Here is a 24,686-nt window from a genome sequence, read left to right on the forward strand (position 1 = left end):
CAACCTAGAATAAAAAAGCTCATAGTTTAAATCGTTTTTTTTTTACCTAGAGGTTCGAACGTGTTTTAAACTGCACTGGAAATCCCATCGTCTGTTCCCGTGTACTAGTTTTACATAGATGCTAAGGGAGGAGAGAGACAATAGATATGCTACTGATTTAAGCCACCGTTTCCAGTAGATGGTGGTTTTATAGTTAAAATAGAATCCTAAAATACAGAAGTAGTGTTTTTAGATCTGGTCTGCTGACAGCTTTAGCTGTTTCGCCAGTGTCGTGTTCTTCCAAATCATTCCTGATAAAAATACTTATATAGATACATGTAGGGATTTTTGTGAGTTCTCTTCAGCATTGTTCAGATGTCATTCAAACTTCGGGCTTGCCCCCACGCAGTACAGCTTGGGGAAATGGGTCATCCCACTTCAGCCTCAGGCTCTGTACCCTGCTTGTGCACGTGTTGGGGCTGGTATTGGAATCTGGTCTTTTTATTTAGTTAGCAATGGATCATTTTTGTTTGCGAACATATGCCCTTGTTGCCTCACACTTGACAATGGCCCTTTTAGGTCTTGTCTATTAAACAGCATATGTGCTGTATGTTGCAAGGTTTATGGTTAGCTTGCAGTAGGCTTAGAGCCTGCCAGGTCATTACCATCAGTTGGTTTTATTGTCACTTTAATTTGCTTGCTTCTTATGGGTTAGCATGTGTTGCCTTTCCTTCCTCTTATTGCGCTTGTTGCTTGATGCTTTACTTGTGTCCTTTCACTGCCCCCTGCGCTAATTTTCCTTTTTGTCAAGCACACTAGAAGAGTAAGTGCGTGTGTTCCATTAGTCTCCCTCCTATACTTTTCCCACGCTCGCTTGTGTTGCTCTTTTGCTGCATGTGAGTAGTCTCCCCGACTCTTCTCCATGATGCCGGTTTGCTTCTTTCACCCCTTCCCCACTTCCAATATGCACATTTTCACATTTGTTCCCCCCCTTCCCCAAGTTCCTCTATCTCTGTGTTCCTTTCCCTCACCAAGGCTCTCAATATCCCTCCCCTCCCCACCCCTGTTGCTTTCCCCCCAGCCGTACACACCTGCACCTTTGAGTTGCTTTGCCGCCCGCCCTCCTGTTGCTTCCTCAGTCCTCTGACTCCTCCCACTCCCCCTTTCGTGTTGCTTCGCCCCACTCGTGCTACATCTTTTTTCTCTTTTGTTTTTCATTTCTACTTGGCTCGCCAAACAAAAAGAAAAAAAAACGCTTTTGTAATTTTGTAGGCGAATGCATGGTTGGGGTGTGCGCCTAGAAAATGATGCAACGAGTCGCATCATCAGCTTTATTTTCTTTCTTTTTCAAATACCATGCTGTACAACGCAGCTGGAATCATTGGCAAAGCCAAAAGGTCTCAAAGGCGAGACTTATCTTTCATAGTGCATGTTACTTTTTATCACTTTTACACTTTTCATGCATTGTACAAATGTTTGCAAATGTTTAAATATCTATACTATATATTTACTTAAAAAATGCAAACTTGCAAATGCCAGTCATAGTGGCTTCGCTAATTGTTCTTTTATTATGGCTCAGGTCCACGATATTGTCCTGTTTGTGTTGTAATAAAGGCGCGCCATTTCGGTGAGCTACTCTATACTAAGTAAAACTCTTCTTAAAACGAGACTTCTTGAGGCTGATCGCTTATAGTTCCCGCTGCATCCAAGGCTCGCTATGGAAGAGATACACCTGTAAACGTTTGCTTACATTTAAGTCACTTGGAAATCCTTTCATACGGTGTAAGCAGTTCACACGCAAATGGAATGATGCCCAAGTTAGTCAATGTTGACTCAAACAAAGTTTGTTTCATATTAAATGTCATCGTATCACTAGGAGCTCCGCTGATTGATACATACTTATAAAAAACCGTGCCTCTCATCTGAATGACGCCAAGACACAGATCTTCATGGCAGGGTTATGCTCAGCCTTAATTCTTATCTTTATATAAAGTATTCCATATTAGAGGTAGGGTTTAACATTTGAATTTCGACCCTTCATTTAAACATACGAATGACAAATTAGATCAGATAAGTTTCCTCATCGCCAAGTATCATGCACCGAAGTTAATCCTGCGGTAAAATTAGTGAACAGTTATGACAAGTTCAGTCATATTTCACATCTCAACCACTGGTTTCAGTACACTTTCTCATTTGACTTTGCTTAGAGTGAAATCCCTGTCTGCAGCCTTGGTTATTTTAAACGAACCCCTCTGTTATGACCCACATAATATCACATTCCTTTAATAAAAAAAATATAGAATGAATGTAAGAATTCAAGAAAAATACCCCGTCGGGTATCGCTTATCAGCAACCATCATTTGATAATTAGTGTTCAGACTCCTCCATGCTGTCCGATGAGCCAAAACCCTCCCCTGCACAGAAAAACAGATTACTGACCTTACTTTTTACAACCTTTACATTTAGTTTTACAAGTTGAGTACATTGTGCAATGTTTAATTTAAAGCTATTTTCTAAGCAATTTAGGAATTACGTTAATTTTCTCTTTAGCCCTACATTTGAACTTTATTGTTGTAGCACAAGATTGGATATGTTGCAATTTTTTAAAAGTTATTTAATCTCATAATTGAAATATCTTTGTGTCAAAATTACCTGAACAAACATTTTTGTCGGCATGTTTTTATTCATTCTGTGCAACAATGCACAACTAGTTTCCCAGCACCCCACCAGTAAGCTAAAGCAGCAACCCCAAGCTACAATAAGTAATTGAGCTGTAGTATCCAGCATTGATTAGTGAATGCACAGTATGATCCTGTGACTGTAGTAACAAATGGCCCATCCCCGCTTCGAAGCATACATCAATACACAAAAGATAGTGATGGAAAGGGAAGAAAAAGAGGTAACATTCCATTGCAAGCTTTACATTGTCTCCCTAACTGCTGTTTGTCATCAAATGGACACATGAGTTCAGTTAAAGCTAAGTCACAAACCACAGATACCTGTCCAATTATGACAATTGCCACGCTCTGGGTTCCTTAGCATTTCACATTCCACCTGGACCAGTTGAATCACACCAAGAATCTACAATCTCATAATGGGCATCACAGATAGTTTCCAACTCATTGATGCCCACCTCTCTGCTAACATAAGAGCGTCTGCGTCAAGTTTTTTTTCCTCCTTTTTAACATGGTAATTTCCCTCAACAGAACTTTCACTTTGAAATTTTTCTTTAAGGTGTCTTCAATATTTTTTTACTTCAACTTAGCATACCTCTTCTATCCTCTCCAGGTTAGATAAAAGACCATGCGTTCATGTTCACTACAAACGTTCATCGTACTAGAGCCTTTTTTGTACAGTGGCTGCAATAGGGGATTAATTTGTATGCCGCCACTACATGTCAACACTCTACGATTTCATAGAAGTTTTCAAGTTCCTCCAGCAAGAGATCTTCTCCTCATTCATAGTCCGATTCCGTATACGAAGTATATTTCCATCTCTCATCTGTGAAACATGAACCACTGTTACAGTTAAGTAAGTTTTCATGATGAGAATCATTTTCCATATGTTAGTGGATAATCAGATATTGGTCTCTTGCACATATTCCTTGAGAGATATTTGGGATTTGTTGTATTTCTGTGATTGTTCATTAGTTTAGTATCTGTTCCTTTAAGAGCTATTTTTGTTTTTCTTTGCAGAGTTGCTATATCCAGCACTTTTTGGGGAACACTTTGAAAAATTCTGAATGGAAATCAAGTTGAGAAATTTTTTAACACAGAAAAACTTTTTTTTAATATATATAAATATATATATATATAAATATATATATCTCTATAAGAGTAACACGGAGTGCTTTTGGACCGTGACACGCCGTCAACTGTGGACTTCAAGCAGAAAGACAATCGTGGAGGACTGCAGCATGTCAGCGAGCGTGGGACAGCAACTAAAGGGACTGGTTTTCTTTTTTTTTATTTTTCTTTTTTTTAAACGATCAGTGAACTGAAAAGAGTACTTTACAGAATTGCAAAAGACTGGAATGTGGAAGTTCCTCTGCTCCTCACTCTTTTGCATCTATATCTTTTTTGTGCGTTCCACGAAAAACTGATCAGCCTGATAGAAGAGGACTGATTAGTCTTTCATTGGTAAGCTCATATTTTGTCAGTTGCTATTGATATTTAAACTCACATGTAAATAAATGCATAGTAATGTAAAAGTATGTTTCTTTGTGCTATCATTCTCAGTGGCTTTCTTGATTGTTTGGTCATGGTCTTGTACATATTATATGCACCACCAAAGACTATAATACAGATGAGTGAGGAGCTTCTTGAATTCTAGCCTCTTCAAGCCTACCTAGAAATGGCATTAAGCAGTGTAATACGGTATGTTAATGCTTAAGAGTTCTCACTTTTTCAGAGGTCTGCCTTTACACAGGGCATGAAGCTGTTACAGACCGGGAGTGTCCTAAGAATATATCTAATGCTCAAATGCGGGGTTACCAAGGCAGTTGCATGGTAGAATGGTAGAATCAAGAAAAAAGGGACAGGATGACGGGTGGAGGGAAGGACATTGAGAAGTCAAATTCTGAAGTTATTCTGATGCAAGGACTCCGGCATTATACAGTGGGTGTTCAGGCACGCTAGGTTTTGCAATGATTGTATTGGAGAGGAGACCTAGAGTGATTATCAGTTCTAGAGGCAAAGCATTTTATTGAAATGAACACTAACCAACGGGATTCAGGAGCTTGGGTCAGAGAAATTGGATGTTAATAATATGTCTTTGGAGGAAGCCTTCTGGTGCCAACGAGTGGCACTCTTTTAAAATGCTCCAGCAGCAGAATACCCACCACCCCCCTAAATTAACCTTTTGTTATCATCTGTAGACCTAGCTATACATACATGCACCTGTCACAGTCCGGTTAAGTAGTGAGTCTGGTTGTGTGACCCCTCTGTTCACAAATGTACCAACCAACTCCCCATATTTCCAGAATTAGACCCCTCATAGCTAGGAGTTGCCAATCACCACAAATTGGCGAGTAGGCAAGAATGTCTGACTTTATATTAAGACGTTGCTTCCTTCACACAGTGAAGGGTAATGTGCACAAGGTCTATCTCAGGCAACTAATTCGAAGTGGGACGGGATTTTAACTGTACCTACTATACTGTGCGTTTTTGAGAACATTTGGTGTCTTACCTGACTTCGCCTGAGGTGTAGTTGAAACTTCTTGGCCTGTTGGAACACCAAATTTCCTGACCCAGGGTAAATATTAGTGAGACCCTCTGCACCTGTACCAGGAAATGCAGAAGGTGGCCTCTGCCACCCCTTCCGTTACAGTTAAACGTGCAAGAAGGGTAAAGCATACAGTGTGGTGGGGGGGCACACCAGACAGAGGACTGCTCAGTTGTTGACAGGAAGCACGTATGAGTGCTTAGTATAAAGGTGGCAGTAGTCTGCATGTCTGTAGGCTCGGAGGCTGGGAGCAGCAGTCCTAGCAGCCCATTGTGTGAATTGTTTCTTAATGCTGCTATTTACAGGGAACCAACTGGGATTCAGGAGTGAAAATCACACATCTGGATATGCATTTTCAGAAATTGGAGAGCAGGGTTACGTCCTAGGTGTTAGGGTGATGGCAGGAATCTGCAGTTCAGGTAACAGAGTTACTTCACAAAGGCTGGGGCATATGAGGAAGGTGCAGTTTCACAAAACATTAATGGAGCCTGGAGCCTTGGTGCTGCACAAGCCAAAAAAAAAAAGTTTGTAGCTGTAGATACACATGGTTTCCATTTGTGTGACAGATGCTCTGTGACTTCTTTGTTAATCTTACAATGTGCATAGGAATTGACTCCATCCATAGATTGTTCAGGTTTTTTTCCCCACAATCCTTTTCAGGCTTGTTTCAGAACTGCTACGTCTTCTAAATGCCTTTCTTGGGGCTAATGGTTTTCTTACTTAGACACGGACGATAAAAGAAAAATCTTTGTAGTCTCGTGATTCACAACAAACTATTAAAATCAAGCCCTCATTCGAGACTTCCTTCCTTTCAAGTGCAACGACTCTGAGATTGTGGGCACGTACAGGGTGATAGATAGAAAACACTTCCGCTTTTTCCCATAGGACAATGCCAACTACTCTTGGACTGATAACCACAACGTTTGCAACCTTTGTCTCTCACACAAGCACACCGAGGCCTTGCACATACTGATCACCACAACGTTTGCAGCCTTTGTCTCTCACACAAGCACACCGAGGCCTTGCACATACTGATCACCACAATGTTTGCAAACTTTGCCTCACCCAAGCACAACGAGGCCTTGTATATGTTCTGTATCACCTTTAGGTGTAAGAAGACTAGGGTGCGTGAAGGGAAGGCCATGGGTGCATCTCAGGATGCATCAGCAGTGAGTCACGAGATGCAGGATGTTTTCAACGAAACAGGCATCACTGCCAAGGCAAAGCCATGAGGGGTTCTACCGCATCTACTGAAGCGTAGCCCATTGACCGTGGTTTCAAGTACCTCTGAGGTGAAGGAGAGCAAGAGAACAAGGTTGATGCTGATGTCGGAAAAAACAAAAGTCTACGTCCAAGGGGGCCATGAGTACCACCCTGGCACTGAGTGCTGCTCCACAACTCAGTCCACACAAATGCAATAGTATCTAGGTAGAGCATCACTCCCAAGGGAGTGGGGCATCCAGCCCCAAATACTCGAGGCAAAAGGCTTCCGTGTTTGGTCCACCTCCTCCTTTGGGCTTCGGTTGGCACTAGGACAAGGCTTTGCAACCTAGCAGATTTCCAAAGAAAGGAGACCAAACAACACCATGCTCGACATTTGTGAAGGCCCACAGTACTCTGCCTTCAGGGCTAAAGTTGTCTGAAATAGTACCCGAGGCTCAGTACCAGGCCTTTGATGCCGAGATCGGATGTTAAGGAGGCATCCATCCTCAAAGGTCTAGGGGAGGAACTGGATGCGAAGCCAAAGACACTTTGTGCATTATAATTTCTGTCAAGCCACCTCAGGGGAAAATCTCCAGTGTTTGCCTTAAAAACCCAAAAAGTGGAGACTCACTTTTGAAGAACATATTTTTTGAAGAAGCTATTTCCAGCCTGATGCTGAAAAGACACAAGGATAAGGCCACAAGCCCTCCTCCATTGGCGCCTTCACAAAGGCACTCACCTCCACCACTCCCACCACCTCTGCACCAATATTCTCCACCACCTCCGCCTACACCAGAGTCCCTAGAGGGGTCACTCCACTCTTACTCTGACAATAGTAGCCATTGTAGGGAGGGAGCCCCAAATGATCAACCTGTGGGGGATAACCCCTGGGGTGACTACAATGCTGACCCACCAGACAACTAAGAACTTGAACCTTGTCCCACCAAGCCATCAACCCCTGATGGTACTAAGGTATTTTGTGCAGTTATTCAAAGTGTGGCTAGCACCATAAAGGAGTGATGCACACAATTGAAGAGGAGAATGAATTCCTAGTAGAACCCTCTCAAGGAAAGGAATGTAGAGTCCAGCATCCCCCAGCAGGGGATGCTTAAGATAGCTCCGGAGAACTTTAAAAATCCTGTTGGAGCAAAAGTAGATACACCTAGGGTGGAGAGGAATTCCAGCGTGTCCCCCAGTAACCCTCTCTACATTGAAGGCCAAGTTCCCATGACTCTCTTGTCATCCATATGACAAGAAAGAGGTAATCTGCTTAGGGAACATGAGATGTCGCCCCACCCATCCACCCCATGACCCTCCCTCCCGCTGGTAAGGAAATGAATCTTAATCGCGCTACATGGAACGGGAGAGTCATAAGGGTGAACACCACTGGCGAATCACCAACTCGGAAGGCTTCCTTTCGTGATTCAACAGGTATTATTGGGAGGAAATGGAAGCTCTCATTCAACACCTTCCTGAGGCCTACAGGAAATGGGGTGAGGAACTAGTCGCGGAAGGTAAAACTATCTGTAACATGACCATTGATGTGTCTTGGATGCACAGCCACTACATTTTATACAGTTAACACCAGTGTTCTCCTTCAATGGCAGGTGTGGCTTCATGTCTCGCATCACCTGCAGCACAATAACATAATCTTAACATCCTGTTCACTGGGGAACATCTGTTTGGACCACAAGTGGACGAGATGTTCCACAAGATCAAGAAAGATACTGATATTGGCAAGTTCAAGGAGGCACTACAATCCACAGCACGGGGGGACCCTTTTGTAGGCAATAAGGGGCATTAAGGCAACACCACCACAAAGCCGCAATTTTGTCTACTCCAGCAAGATGCATTCTTTACCCAGGGTTTACCCCCAGGGACGACAATGGGGAGGGCAGGAGGAAGATGCGGCTCTAGCAAGGGAGCTCCCGCTCCTAAGCACTGACACTAATCGCTTGCACTCCCGCCCCCACCACCCCAATCATCCTACAACTGTTTAGGAAGGAGGGAGAGGTGTGAGGATGGGGGTAGCATATTTTCACCTTCACTGGAATTAAATCAATACCGATACAATACAGATTAGTGGGTCATAGCAGTAGTCCAACAGGGGTGCTGCCTTACTGCCTTGAATTCCATACCACACCACCCAGCATACTGTCATGCGATCATAACCACAGTTAAGACCAGCTCACCGTCTTACAAGAAGAGGTCACAGCACCCCTGCAAAAGGGTGACATACAGCCAGAGCCTCGCGTCAAGAAGGCGAGAGAGTTTTCTCACTACGCTTCCTCATTCCAAAGAACAGCGGTTCGCTCCGACATACTAGATTGGAGGCCATTCAATCGATACACCCTATTGGAACATTTCCACATGAGCAGTCTCCGTAATGTCATCCCATTACTCCGAAAGTGGGAATTTGTGACCACGTTAGATCTCACTCGTATTTTCACATCCCTATCCACCCTTCTCATCACACTTACCTGCGCTCATGGTAAGTGACAGCATTAGTATTACTTACTCACATTGCTACTCTTTGGGGTCACCACTGCCCCAGTGGTCTTCACAAAGTGTTTGCGATTAGTGCTACTCTTCTACCCACAGCTGGTATTGACATATTCTTGTACCTTGAAGAATGATCTAGAGCAGCAGCAAACAGAAATGTCTGCCACAGATTCAGCCCCCGAAACTTGTTCTACAGATTGGGCTTCACAGTAAATGCCAAGAACTCCTCACTCATCTTTAACCCCATCGGATTCAGAAGTTCCTGAGATCAATTCCAAAGCCTTTCAGAGGAAGAGCATACCCCTGCCTCTTTATCACACCACTCATCCAATAACTGAAAGAACTGTAATGATTCTCTTGCGCAAGATGGCATCTTGTATCGCGATTGTTCCACATCCAGGCTCCAAAGGTGCCCATTCCAGCAGTGCCTCGCCAATCAGTGATCACAGATGGAGGGTAATTGAGAAGTCAAGTGTTGATAAAGACCAACACTAGGCACAGTGCAATGTCTGATGTGCAGTCCTTTTATGGACCTTCTTCCCTGTGTGACCATTACTAAGGATGCAACAGTCATGGGGTGGGGCGTGCATCTCAAATGTATGACTGTACTAGATGCACACCCCTATATGACTGCACTAGTATGACATTTTGAACCCCCTTCACTAGGGGAAGCATCACCTTTCAGCATTGGCTCAAAAGATTTGGCACTGGGTATTTTTACGGACCTCTTAAGAAGAATGCATCTACAAGTCCACAAGTGAGAACTCCATCTTCAATACCTCTGCAAGTACTTCCACTAGTAGAAGATACCCCTCATAAACCTATTCGCCACTCCACAAAACTAAAAAAAATGCCAAAGCTTTCCCTCCCGATACCCAAACCCACAGTCCATGGCCAATGTACTATAAATACATTGGTCAGGGATATTTGTATATGCTTTTCCACCCTTTCCACACATCAGAAAGATAAGGCAGGACCTCACAGTCTTTATTCTCCCAACTCTGAATTGGGTCAGACAACCTTGTTATTCACGGCTTCTAAAGATGTCTGTCAGCCCACACGAGAAAGTTCCAGTCAGGTCAGACCGCCTAACAAAACAAAAAAGTCTAATCGGACACCGAGACCCAAGGAAGCTCATCCTTGCTGTTTGGCAACTGAGTTCTTGGAATTTGAATACTTGCACCTCGCTGGCAAATGTATGGCCATCTTATGAGAGGCAAACACGCCCACTCCAAGGGCCTGTTATGTAGCCAAGTGGAGAAGAATCGTCCATTTCGGCACTTATAAACAATTGGACCCATTTAGGGTTTCTGCCCAGGATATCATTACATATCTTTTTCACTTTCATAAGGCAGGTCTACTATATATACTTTGACATGCCTTCACCTAGTGACCCTAGCTGTATGCATGCAAAACAGGGAACACACATCTCGGTTTTTTATTTGTGTAGTAGAGACGTTCATGTGGGGGAACTGTAAACAGTGTATCCCAAAAACCCTGCACCTGTTTGGAACCTTAATGTGCTTACATGCCCCCCCTTTAAAAGCACCTCACTCATGTCCCTTGCAGTTTCTTTCACAGTTAGTCGCCTTTCTCATAACAATAACTTCCCTCAGGTGAATTAGTGAACTATCATAGAGCCATTTATACAAGTTCATAGGGATCTAGTGGTTCTTATGAAAAGCCCCAAATTCTTACCTAAGGTGATATCACCTTCTCCTGTGAATCAGACAGTAGAGCCGCAAGTTTACTTTCCTCAGCCTGATACTGTAGTGGAAAGGGCATGACACTCCTTAGATGTAAAATGGGAGATCGTGCACTGTATTGACAGAACCAAACCTTTGTAAAAGACTAACCAACTTTTTCTAGCCTTTCTAAACCTCACTAAGGCCAACCTATTTCAAAAGAAGGCATTGCACGGTGGTTTGTTTATTACATTCCAACTTTTTATGCCACAGCGAAATGTGTACTCCTTATGCCACCTAGGGCACACTCTACACAAAAAAATGGAGCCACCATTGCTTTTTTGGTTAACATTCCTTTAGCAGCAGGTATTTGTAAAACGGATATTTGGTCAGTGCCACATACATTCACAAAGCATTACTGTGTGAATATATGAGCTTGTCAACAAGGTATGTTTGGCCAGGCTGAATTAAGAATCTTGTTTCAAACATCTGCATCATAACCCCATTAGCCTCCATGTGGCGGAAACTGTTTTAGAGTTGATGAAAAGCATGTGTATCTTCAGCTACACACTGAAAATGTTTCTTACGCTGTAAGCATATGTTCGTAGTATGTAATGCTGTAGATTCACATGTACCACTCTCCTTCCCGGAAGTGGGCAATCATAACACATTTGTAGCATCTTTTATCAGCTAACAATGCACCTTCCTACTATTCTCTACCATCCACTTCACAGTTCACCTGATGAGTGAGAAACAATGCAATGGTGAAGTCTGTCCCATGTGCAATAGAAGACTAAAGAAGTTGTCACATAGCACTCTGTGACTCAAAGCTTTTTTGAAGAAAAACAACCTATAATGTCCGAAACCATCACTAGATGGCAGGAGTATGCAAAGCTTGTGAATCTACAGCACTACATGCTACAAATGTATGCGTTCAGGGTAACGTTGTCCTTCCAATAGAGCTGCCTCCACAATACTGTGGGAGAGCAGCAGCCACCGCTTGCTGCGGATGAAGAGTAAGCACACTGCCATCATGCAGTTTCCCCAAGCACTGTTTGAGATCAAGTAAAGTAGGGTTCATCTGTCCTGTACGCCTCGGGGTAGTGTTGTGCGAAGTTACACACCTTCACTTCTAAAGACTTTGTGACTGTTAAACTTTTCAATTTTCGCGATCTTCACATATTTGGCAATTGTGTTTTTTATGGTGGTGCGAAACCCTATAAAAAGATAAGGAAAATAAAAACCTGCAAAACCTTGTTTTTTGCAAGTAAATTCTCCTAAAAAAAAAGAAGGTGTCTACATACAAATTCTATGGCCAAAGCTTTTTTGTTTTTCATCCGCCATCTAAGTCGGGCGAAGTCTCCAACGTTTGCAACTTAACAAAGTTGGGAGCTTTTCCGGTGACACTGTAAGCGTCTGTAACCCAAACACAAATCTTTCCATTTTCCTTTGTGCGAAGAGCAATATGTGTGCCAAGGAAAACTTTCCCCAAATGGTGAAAGGAGGCGCTAGAAGTGTTGCATCTTCGAGTGGGCAGTCTAAGAATTCCAGCGCTCCAGACCTACAGTATTCTTACGCTGCGTAGGCAGAAGTGCTGGCGCGATTTTAGTGGTGATTTGAGCTTTAGGTGTCTTTTGAGCCGTATTCGGGCTTAGTTCAGGGCACATAACCCTTTCTGTTTAGCCCAAGACCTCCGGTGCTGCCAGCAAAATGAAAGTATTAGAGAGTCTGGGCTTTATACCTGGAGAGTTGGAGGTACACAGTAGCGAGAGACCCAGGCCTGTGACACGAGCACATAAACCAGAGTTTACCTCTCATCTCCCCCATTCTTTAGATTATCACTCTCTGGCCATGGTATGTCCCCGATAGCCGAACATAATCCGAACCTATGGTCAGTTGCTTTCTCCTCTATTAGCACACAGTTGTCAGCATTATCGAGATACAATTATTATATAGTCACAGTGTTAATAACCACATATGTTGATTTAAAACAGAATGTAATGAGGTATTATATCGAAAAGTTTCTTGAAAAAATGAACAAAAAAACTCAATGATGTTTTAGTTTCAGTACTGCAACAAAATAAGACAAACCTTCATATATGGTTCCTAAAATACGTAATCCTTTGTTTCAGTACTGTAAGGGCCAAAAAAGGCCATAAAAAATGCCTGATGATTTGTAGATAGGAAATGAGGTTGTGCGTGAGAAAACACTCAACTCAATTGTAAATGAATACATAAATGGGATGAAAGCATAATTGCACAATTCTTTGTTTGATGTTCATCACCGTGTAGGGCCATTGTTGAGCATGCGGTGCGTTAACACACCGAAAGTCACACAAGATGTTGGTAAAGGCCCACTCCTCCCCCTTATTACGTTTCGAGTCTTTCCTGGCACCTCAGGACTTTCAAATGTAGCAACGAATGTAAGCCCCGGTCTTCGTATGTCTATTATGGACTACTAAAAAGCACTGCAATGCTGTTCTAATGACATATGGGGTGCTACACCACTGGTAGTTAACAATAACGTCACTACCTATTGATTTTATTTATTGGGTGGTATTAAGTCGTTCATATCAACGACAAACGGGTAACTATTGCTGTGCACATTACATATTAGGGTTTCCCATTCATTGCCAGTTTTGAGTCTCCCTGCCTTCCCCCAACTATGAAACATGGAAGCCATTAGGTCAGATGACCTAAATTTGAGTGTAAATGTGAAAGGATTGCAGGTGGGGTCCAAGTACGGAAGGCATGTCCACAGATAAATGTCATGACATCTGATCTGTTGTAAGACCGCACAAAGCAGCATATTTCGGTGTAAAAAGATTTCATATTTGTTAGTGCTCACACACTGCCTCCTCGACATTTAAACGGCAGTGTGCTCTTACCCATTGTGCTCCCTCGCTGCTCACTCTGCTACTTGCCCCCCTATGCTCATTCACTGCATTCTGGTCCCTTGACACATCTGTTTACACACTGCACCCTCTGCACTCGCCATCTATGCTCACACCCTGACCTCTCCGCTTCCTGCCCTTTCTGCCCACACTTGCTCCCTGCCCATCTTCTTGCACACTGTCCTCTCTCCACTTTGCCCCTTTTACTCATACACTCCCCCCTTTGCTCCCTTCTGCTCACATACTGCCCTCACTGCCCCTTCTGGTAACACAATACTCTTTCTCAGGGCCGGCTTTAGGGCGGTGCGAGCGGTGCAGCCGCACTGGGTGCTGACCTGGATTGGGAGGCACTGACCTCGGGGGTGGGGGGGGGGGGGGTACAGGGTGGGGGGAGCGCTCAGTTTAGCAATAACTAGGGGACCTCAACTTCCACCTGGAGAACAACAACGACAACACCACCACCACACTGCTGGACAACCTCGCCAACCTCGGACTCAAGCAACTGGTGAACACCCCCACCCACTACGCCGGACACACGCTTGACCCAGTCTTCTCCTCCAGCAAGTACATCTCCTTCAGCCACTCCACCGGACTCCACTGGACAGACCACAGTTGCGTCCAGTTCAGCTTCAGAAGAACCACGACTCACCACCACCCACAACAGGCTCCCCGCAGGAGCTGGAACAAGATCACCACCGCCCAGCTCTCCACATCACTGAGCCAGAACCCTCCCGCCAGCTCAGCGGACCCCAACCAAGCAGCCAACAACCTCACACAGTGGATCACCAACTGCGCTGACAACCTCGCACCTCTGAAAACCCATCCCACCAGGCCCAACAGCAAGAAAGCCTCCTGGTTCAACAACGACCTCAAGAACTCCAAGAAGAACTGCCGCACCCTCGAGAAAGCCTGGCGAAAAAACCCGACCACAGACAACATGATCGCCCTCAAGCACGCCTCCCGCAAACACCACCAGCTGATCCACACCACCAAGAAGACAGCATTCAAAGAACGACTAGACAACAATGCACACAACAGCAAGGAACTCTTCAGCATCGTCAAAGAGCTCTCCAACCCCAGCGCCGGAAACAACGACATCACTCCCTCACAAGACCTCTGCGACTCACTCGCCTCGTTCTTTCACCGCAAGATCGCCGACATACACAACAGCTTCGGCGCACAGACCACGCACCCAACCACCAAACCGACGCCCCCCAACACCACCCTCCGCGCCTGGACCCCGGTCAGCACCGAAGACACCATCCAGATGATGAACACCATCCATTCCGGTTCTCCAACCAACCCATGCCCCCACCACGTCTTCAACAAAGCCGACTCAGTCATCGCACCCCATCTCCGGGACATCATCAACTGCTCCTTCAACACCGCCACCTTCCCGGAGAGCTGGAAACATGCCGAACTCAGCGCCCTCCTGAAGAAACCATCAGCAGACCCCATTGACCTCAAGAACTACCGCCCCATCTCGCTCCTCCCGTTTCCTGCCAAAGTCATCGAGAAGACCGTCAACAGACAGCTAGCCGCCTTCCTCGAGACTAATGGATCCCTCGACCACTCGCAGTCCGGCTTCCGAGCCAACCACAGCACCGAGACCGCCCTCATCGCAGCCACCGACGACATCCGAGCCCTGCTCGACAACGGGGAGACAGCGGCCCTCATCCTGGACCTCTCCGCAGCGGTCGACACTGTTTGCCACCGCACCCTAGTGCAGCGCCTCAGCAACATCGGAATCCAAGAGAAGGCACTAGAGTGGATCATCTCGTTCCTCGCCGGAAGAACCCAGAGAGTCCGCCTCCCCCCGTTCAGATCTGAGGCCACCGAAGTCAGCTGCGGCGTACCACAAGGATCATCACTCAGCCCCACCCTCTTCAACGTCTACATGAGCCCCCTCGCAGCCATCGCACGCCAACACAACCTCAACATCATCTCATACGCCGACGACACCCAGCTGATCCTCTCCCTCACCAACGACCCAGCCACCGCCAGAACCAACCTGCACGAAGGGATGAAAGACGTAGCCGAGTGGATGATGAACAGCCGCCTGAAACTGAACTCAGACAAGACGGAAGTCCTCATCCTTGGATCATCACCCTCTGCCTGGGCCGACTCCTGGTGGCCCCCTGCCCTGGGCAGCGCACCCAAACCAACGGACCACGCACGCAACCTGGACTTCATCCTGGACTCCTCCCTCTCGATGACCAGACAAGTCAACGCCGTCTCATCATCATGCTTCAACATCCTACGCATGCTCCGAAAGATCTTCCGATGGATCCCCACCGAAACCAGGAAGACGGTCACCCAGGCACTCGTCACCAGCCGACTGGACTACGGTAACACCCTCTACACCGGAACCACGGCCAAACTACAGAAAAGACTCCAACGCATCCAGAACGCCTCCGCACGCCTCATCCTTGACATCCCCCGTCACAGCCACATCTCCGGACACCTGAGAGACTTGCACTGGCTCCCCGTCAGCAAGAGAATCACGTTCCGTCTCCTCACCCACGCACACAAGGCCCTCCACGACCTGGGCCCCAGGTACCTCAACAACCGCCTGACCTTCTACACTGCCACCCGCCAGCTACGATCGACCAGCCACGCCCTCGCCGCCGTGCCACGCATTAGAAAAGCCACCATGGGAGGAAGATCCTTTTCCTACCTGGCAGCCAAGACTTGGAACTCCCTCCCCATCCACCTCCACCTGACCCAAGACCACCTCTCCTTCAGGAAGCAACTCAAGACCTGGCTGTTCGAGCAGTAGCGGTCCCCCCTACCCCAGCGCCTTGAGGCCCTCCGGGTGAGTAGCGCGCTATACAAATTTCTTGATTGATTGAATAACTTAAAAAAAGCACCTGCTGAAAAGTTCCTTGTGCGTCCAGCCTTCAGGAAGAGATTAAAATGTTTAGACACCTCTTGTGATTAATGTTCCTGCTAGGGAAAGAGATCGAAGTGTTGTCTAGCGGCAGCTTTGACTCGCCATAAAGTAGCATAGCGGGTTAATGTGCATGCTGCAAAGAACATAACTACATTTTGTGTGGATAGCTGGGTGAAATAATAAAGCCTGCCTTTATAAGCGCTTTAAAACAAATGAATGCACGTGAAAGAGGGGCTATGGAGATATGAGGGGCACATTTGCCGGGTGATAGTGAGGGAATCTGAGGTGGTAGCCATGGGGTAGGGTGTGCCAAAAAAGACTGTTGCACAGGGCGCCACCTGTGCTAGAGCTGGCCCTGCCCTTTCTGCACGCTCACTGCCTTCTTTGCTCCTTGACCCTTCTCGCACACTGCTCCCTCATATCTATCCCTTCTGCTGGCGGAGTACCCGCTCTACACTATAGCCCTTCTCACACACACCCAGTCTTAACCACGCTCCCTTAGCTCCCACCCTCCCTGTGCTCACACACTAACCTCTCTGCTTCCTACCTCCTCTGCACGTACTCCACACTTGACTGCAGGCCCATTCTCACACGCTGCCCTCCCTACACCCTGTTCTTCTTTTGACATCCTCCCCCTGTCGTCTCCGCTTATGCATCGGCCTCTTAACTCCCACATAGCCGTTTATGCTTCTTGCCCTCTCTACTCATACTCTCTGCAGCCCTGCTCACCCACTGCTCCTGGGCTCCCTGGTCCTTCTGCATGCACACTGCCCCTCTGCACCCTGTTCACGCAGGTCATAAACTGCTCTCTGACCCTTCAGCTCACACAATTTCCATGCATTTGTGGGGCACCTCAGGTGCAATATTGCTCGGGCCAAGCCCCAAGTGTCCCACAAATCTTGGTGTCTATGCTTTGAAGTGATCACAAATAGACAACTGGAGTAGCTTTTACAGCAATATTTACGCACCTGTCTCATTCCATGAGTGTGGTTACTGCCGCAGAAATATTTAGATTTGTGATCAGCTGATGTGGAATGTGAAAAATCAGAAGAGGCCTTCTCAGAAGGAGAAATAAAGTGTGAGGAAGACCTAACTTCTAAATGTGAAATTGAGACCCATCCCCCTTGGGAACATTAATTCTATGCATGCTTGATCTTTCTCTATGGCCTAAAAGATTTAGCTCTTCTTACCAGGAAATCTGTCCCTTACCACCAACTTTTAAAAAGCTTTCCAGCTTTGCTCCCGAGGAATACCTCTGCCTCTTGATGTCCAGTTACCATTAAGAGTTTCTGCCTGTTCAGTAGAGGAAGTAGAACCAGGCCTCACTTTAGTTAAGAATAGGTTGCATGCCACATTAAAGTACTAGGTTTGATGTGTGAAGGCATTTCACCTGAGTATATTGTGTACGTCCTTAGGTTGAGGCATAACGTTAAGACCTTTTAATGCCTCTGCTGAAGAGATGCCAGAGGTCAAAAGTTTGTTTAGTTTAGTTCTAAAAGTTTGTATTGGTTTAAGTTTATTTTGGTAACTTCTACAGTCGTATGCTCATTTCGACTTCCAGCTACTGGCAGAGACTTTCTAGGTGTGGCATCTGGAACAAATCTGTGTGTGTTGAGATCATCTTTTCCATGTCACGATGTGGCAACCAAATTTATGATCCCACCTTTGTGGCTGGGGTCATAATGGTTTACTACAAACAAAGTGCAACTCTGTCTGAGCACTCCAGTGTGGTGTTTGTGATGCAGTTCATCCGAAAATGGTGGACTCTAACTTATCCTTTCGTAGACAATTGTGATATATTTTTTTTTCACAATTCTACAGTGGTGGGAGCAAGGGAAATCATTGATCTATCAGTGGTCAATACTTATTTGCTTCTCAAAGTAGGCCTGTCAGTCAAATAGGTAAAGTGTTCATAGTCTTTTACAGAGGATGTAATAATTTTATTTTAAGAGATCCATCATTTGTTTAGGAATTCCTCCTTTTAGAAAGGATGTTAATTCTACAGAATGGCGTAAAGCAGCACAGTAGATTATTCCTGTTAGAAATGGGGTCTCTAGTTGGCAGTTGTTTGCACCCTGTTCAAATGGGATTTTCATTCTAGTCAGGATAAGGGAGCCACACAGCTAAGATAACCCCTTGGTAGCTTGGCTCAAGCAGTCAGGCTTATCTCAGAGGCAATGTGTAAAGTAACACACACACAGACACACACACACACTCTTTAGAAAAATAGCCAATATTTATCTGAGAAAACCAAAACAACAAGAGCGATATGGGCCACAGGGGAGGTGAGGCACCAGAAAAGCAAAGTGATGCATTGGTTCCTTACTGCGCAGGGGAGGAGATGCATTGATTCTTTCCTCACAGGTGATGTGTTGATTTTTGGACACACAGCCTTGGTTCCTTACTGCAGTGCAGGGTCGATGAGAAATTGGCACTGATGGATGATGGGTGGAAAATCCACATGCGCTGTGTCGATGGAGCCGCAGTGAAACAGGCGCTGCGTTGATTCTGCAGCTGCCAAACAGGTGCCATGTCGATTCCCCAGCTGCGGAGCAAGTGCTGCATTGATTCTTCAGTTGCACGACATGGGTTGCGTAGATTTTGCTTTTGTGGCACGTTGTGTGGCTTTTCTCATTCAGACCACCAGTTTGCACTTCCAAGGGCCCAGGAACTGGAGTTGACACCACTTGGCAAGTCAGGACTTTCAGCAGAAGAGCCCAGGTGCCGGTAGGTGAAGTCTTTGGAGGCAGAATGTAGAAAGCCAAGTCCAGTCCTTTCACTCCCAGGACAGAAGTAGCATGCAGCAGGCCAGCACAACAAAGCAACAGGCAGAGTGGCAGTCCCTTCTACAGCATCCGGCTTTTCTTCCTGGCAGAATTTCCTTAGTCCAGAAGGATTCTAAGTATGTTGTGTCAGAGGTCTAGTACTTATACCCATTTCTGTCTTTGAAGTAGGCAAGCTTCAAAGGGAAGGCTTTGTAGTGTACAAGACCCTGCTTTTCCCTGCCCTGGCCCCAGACACACTCCAGAGGGTTGGAAACTGCTTTGTGTGAGGACAGGCATAGCCCTTAGACATTTGGACTAAACTCAGGAAGACTCATCAGCCTGGTGATGGGCCATCGTGATATGCAGGACACACCTCACCTCCCTTTGTCTGACTGTCTAGAGTGAATACACAAACAGCCCAACTGTCACCCAGACATGTATTCCACAGACAGGCAGAGGCATAGAATAGTTAAGCAAGAAAATGGCCACTTTCTAAAAGTGGCATTTTCAAGCTTACAATTCAAAAACCAACTTTACCCACAAAAAGTTGTATTTTTAAATTGTGAGTTTAGAGACCCCAAACTCCAGGTCTCTGATCCCAATGGGAAATTACACTTAAAGGATATTTCAAGGCAACCCCCATGTTAACCTACGGGAGAGATAGGCCTTGCAATAGTGGAAACCGAATGTAGCACTATTTTCACTATCAGCACACGTAAAACACGCCAGTACTTGTCCTACCTTTTAAATACACTACACCCTGCCCGTGGTACTGCCTTGGGGCCTACCTGAGGGGTGTCTTACATGCAGAAAAATGGAAGGTTTGGGCCTGTCAAGTGGGTGCACTTGCCTGGTCGAAATGGCAGTTTAAAATTAGACACTGCAGTGGCAGGTGTGAGATGTTTACAGGGCTACTCATGGGTGGCACAATCAGTGTTGCATGCCCACTAGTAGTATTTGATTTATAGGACCTGGGCACACATAGTGCACTTTGCTAGGGACTTACTAGTAGATCGAATATGCCAATCATGAATAAACCAATCACCAATATATTTTAGACATAGGGCATATGCACTTTAGCATTGGTTAGCAGAGGTGAAGTGCCCAAAGTCCTAACGGCAACAAAAACAGGTCAGAAAAAATAAGAGGAAGAAGGCAATAGATTTGGGGTAACGCTGCAAAAAAGGACCAGGTCTATCAATTCCAAAGACTTGTAGAGACCTCCTGCCTTCAAAGGGTTCTGTTATCCAGAGTACGTGAGCGAATCTTAACTGCTTTTTGCCCAGTGCTGAAATCTGTGGACAAGAACTCACAACAGTCTTGTTTCATTCTCTCTTCCCTGGTTTGAACCAACAGTGATTGGTCTTTTAAGAAACATCAACATAGGTTTTGGGCCACTTCTTCAGCCAGGTTTGCAATGGCCTTTACATCGAATTTGACAGCAAATTGATGTGGAGGGGCATGTGAGCAAGTCTCGACTCCTTTCTACCACCCATTAGATACTAGTTCAGTACCCACAACAGTCCAAGTAGGTTTTTGCAGCGCCCAGTACTCGCCTCTTCATGTGGTGGTAGAGGCCCAGGATCCGCGCTCTATTGTCCTTGAAAATAACAGAAAATGTGACAAGTGTGCATACTGATGAGGGGCAGAGGTAATCTTCATTAGTCAAGACAGCCATCTGCACTGGGATCTAAGAGGATGTTTTGCCACCCCCTCCCTCCCTTTAACTACATGGACCATCTGGACTAGTCCAGGATGTTTAGGGACACAATTCTACCATGAACCCTATAATGTTCAGCATAGTTGTTTGAGATCTGGTTGAACTGTTTCTCTTTGAGGGGTTTTATGCTGGTTGGAAGGTTACCAGGAAAGCCCCCTTGAGGTAGTAGTATAAATTCAGCTAGTTTTGTATGTGCCATAGGGATCTGGACAAAAAGTCTCACTAAGGATCAGTCCCTTGCCAGTTTTTTGTTTTGCCAAAGTCATTTGTGAATAATCCAGGTGGTTCTTGTAGGTTGTACCACTTGATGAATGTTGCACATTCAAACCCAAATGCGGATTTGCTTTTATATGTATAATGAAGATGTCAAAGATATTTAACAAGCTGTTTCATCTAAGTACCCCAGTTCAGAGACCTTATCCAGTTCTGCATTTGAATGTAGGCTCAGAAATTCTTTAAAAGCAAACTAATTACAGCTTTTTGATGGTGGTTATGTCTCCTCCGCAAGTGAGTGAATTGCTGGTAACAGTCTATTAAGAAATTGTATACTGTTATCCAGATTAATAAAGAGCTCATTCAGACTCGGACTAACGTTCCTGGCAAAGCTCTTTCAGACTCTGCAATCTATTGAGAAATCGTCCGTCTGACTTGTACACCTTTATGATAAGATCGGAGACTTCAGTCATGATCTACAAGCGGTCTTTCGATTCTAGCTGAACGTACAAACACATGCCATTCTTCTTACACATTTTATATTGGTGATGGTGGTCCTCATTTTCAGAGGAAAGCTTTCAGCCTCTTTATTGATTACCGTCTTCTGTTATGTAATGTTACTATGGGCAGAATCTTGCTCCCCCAGCATCATAAAGGCATGGCGATGTGCATTACTTTCAATTAACCGGGCTATCTCAAAGTGATCCGCAAGGCAATCACGTGGGATTCTCTACAAACTATATGCTTGAACACAATCTCTACAGGTGATGTTCTGTTTGGTGCTGCCTCAAGTATATTTTTGGCTGAACTCCTAGATACTTTATTTTACTACGGCCAGTCCTTCTGTATCTGCATATTCCTAGTGAATTGCTGGAAGTGTAAAAGGAAGGACGCTGAGCACAGAGGAGTTAAGGTCAAGTTATCTTACTGAGTAATCCTGATACCTTCTTCCTTTCATGGACCGCTGTGGGCCAACCTCTCATGTGGCAAAGGCAAGGTCTAGGCTGTGACTGGGCCAGTGCTCTAGAATCGTGGTGGTGTTCACTAAGAAGTGATTTTGGTCTTCTTCCCATAGTGCGGATAGAAGTTCTCTGTGTAGCAGAAGTGGATGGGCTGATATTTTAGCTTTAGAAATCATTCATGTGAGTGCGTACAACACCTGTAAATTATATGCAAGCGCGACCTGTCTTGCAGCATACTTAAAAGCACATAGTGTTGGAAAAGGTGAACCAGAGAAAGGGTCGACGGTGACAGTGGGATTGTTGAACCGCTAGTATGTGCTCCTTTCTAAGTGCTATTTTTTTTTATTTTTATACTTCTACAGGCACCAGTATTGCTTGCTCACCCAGTGACTCACTTCATAGTATTCATATAGTTTCTATTGGATGCCACAAGCAGGATGTTCAACAGCACAGCTTTGTGGGTTTGGCAAACACCCAATTCAGCTATATCTTATATTTGAGTACCCAGTGGACCCAAGTGCACTTGACACCATGTTACATCATACGCCAATGCAAGGCTTTCAGCAGCACCCAGACAGAACACGTCTATCGTAGTGTAGATATGCCATGGTGTTGACTATCACTGTGACTGTCTTCCCCTTCGGTCACACCTCATACTAACTTACAACACAAGACTTTATAGCTGCTAGCATACATCCAGCACAGCCTGATAATGCAGTATCTGACTGTCATAGACCTCAACAGCACCTGAGATCAACAAATGCTATTTACACATACCCATCTGCCCGGCAATGAGCATGTCTACCGACCTCCAAGATGCTTCAGAGACTTCATATTGCTCTGGTCGCTTTACTAGATTGTATACGGGCGATTCATTTAACATTACACAGTCATGTTACCGAGGATCTTACATGTACACACTTTTGCCATCATCACTAACTGAATTATAAACTGATCTGTGGTGGAATCTTCTGAAGCAAGTTTAGAGGATATCAGAACTTCCGATAGTGCAAGCCACTACCAGTGCTCCTTGCAAATGCTTCTCGCACGTCATAAATAGGAAATTGCTTTGATTACATCCCAGTTCCCATACGTTTTGCGTTAATTCTGTGACTACCACAGCTACCTCAGTAATATGCATCTCCTATACATTACATTAATTTGAGCAGTGTGTGGCATTCAAATGGGAAAATATTTTACTTTCCGTATTAAGAAAATTAATGTAACGTTTATATCTTGAGCTTTGAATTCAAAGAAGTCCTAAAATTCTGTTTTTTTTCTGTGTTTTTTCCTTAGTTTTGATCATAATCTGTGTCCTCGTCCAACCCACGTAATAACAACTCAAGACTGTCTTGCGGCACGACTTCAAGTGAGAGAAGTGATATTCCCACAATCCAGCTGGGAGGGCTGTGTTTTTTTGCCCTGCCCACCTCTGTCCACGCGCACAGAGAAACACGAGTCTACTTTGCCCCAGGCCAACCATCTTTTTTTCCCCTTCTGTCCTCGAGGCTTCGATCAGCGGTGGAGACAGCAGTGAAGACAGCGCAGTCCCACGGTTCCCAAGCTAGTGAAAGACTCCCTTATCCCGCACAAAACCAGCAACTGTAAATACGTTTTTAAAAATCTTTTTCTTCTTCCCCCAGGAGAACTAGTCGTGCAGTCCAGCCTGTTTTTGGTATGCACTGAGGAACAATATGTGTATTTACAGAATGGCAAGAAAAAGTTCTCTGAAGTATTTATTGTACAAAGCGTTTTATTATAATCTGATCAGTGTAGATTGTTCTTGTACATCAGCTCTTGGGTGGGAGGGGGTTTGTGAAGTGGAAAATTCGCATGGTTTAGTTTGAGATTTTTTTTTATTTGTAAGATTATTTTTTTGTATATCTTTTTGGCAGTGCACACCCAAAGATCCTACTTTGTAGAAAAACTAAAAAATTATAAAACAAAGACTTAAAAAAAAAAAAAAGAAGAACCCCGAGACAAAGTATTTCTCAGAGTGAGGTGGCCGGGACCCAGTAAGAGCGGTAGATTGGGGGGTCGGGGAGGGAGGTGGGATATATTATGTATCACCCTCAACTTGTTAACACAGTATTCCCACCCCTCTCCCAGCAGTATGGGCCTTGTAGAGCTCAGGGGTGCGTGTGCGTGTGTATGTCTGTGTACGTGTGTGCGTGATTGGGTGAAATTTTCCTTCCTGGGGTTTGGAGCAATGTACAGCTTTGTGGATTGTGCAAAAAATGAAGAAAAAATTCAAGCAAACTGTGTTGTGTTTTTTTGTACATTTCTGGGTTCTTTAATGTGACAAAACAAGGTATGTGGTTTGTAATTGCGAATTTGTTTTGGACAATCTGTTGCATGTTATTTCTTGTACATCCAGTGGCCCCTTGTCTCTTCCATTTTCTCCCCTAACTTACAAAGGAAAACCATTTTCAGCGTCAGTGTACAAAGAATTCAGCCTGGGACATCTGTTGACCAGGATTTCACCTCCACACCAAGTGAATGCAGTAGTCAAGGATGTACAACCCAAAATCCCTTCAAAAAAACCTTGCAGCTGCAAGTCCAATAAATTGGAACATCCACCAGATTACTGCAATTGTATTTAAACCAAGTTCATTTAAAGGATACTTTTTAACATTTTAAGTGCCCA

At 45.0% G+C, this 24,686-nt stretch overlaps 1 protein-coding gene across 3 annotated transcripts in view; it reads left to right on the plus strand.

Annotated features, from left to right (window-relative positions):
* Window positions 1-24,298, plus strand: part of AHDC1 (AT-hook DNA binding motif containing 1) — a 300,426-nt gene extending 276,128 nt beyond the window's left edge. For all 3 annotated transcript variants that reach the window (XM_069225031.1, XM_069225033.1, XM_069225032.1), the window contains exons 5-6: window positions 3,675-4,118; window positions 23,336-24,298. The gene's annotated coding sequence lies outside the window, so the exon portion shown is untranslated. The remainder of the gene's footprint in view (window positions 1-3,674; window positions 4,119-23,335) is intronic.
* Window positions 24,299-24,686: the final 388 nt, after the last annotated feature.

This window comes from Pleurodeles waltl, chromosome 3_1 (genome assembly GCF_031143425.1).
Source record: "Pleurodeles waltl isolate 20211129_DDA chromosome 3_1, aPleWal1.hap1.20221129, whole genome shotgun sequence".
NCBI lineage: Eukaryota > Metazoa > Chordata > Amphibia > Caudata > Salamandridae > Pleurodeles > Pleurodeles waltl.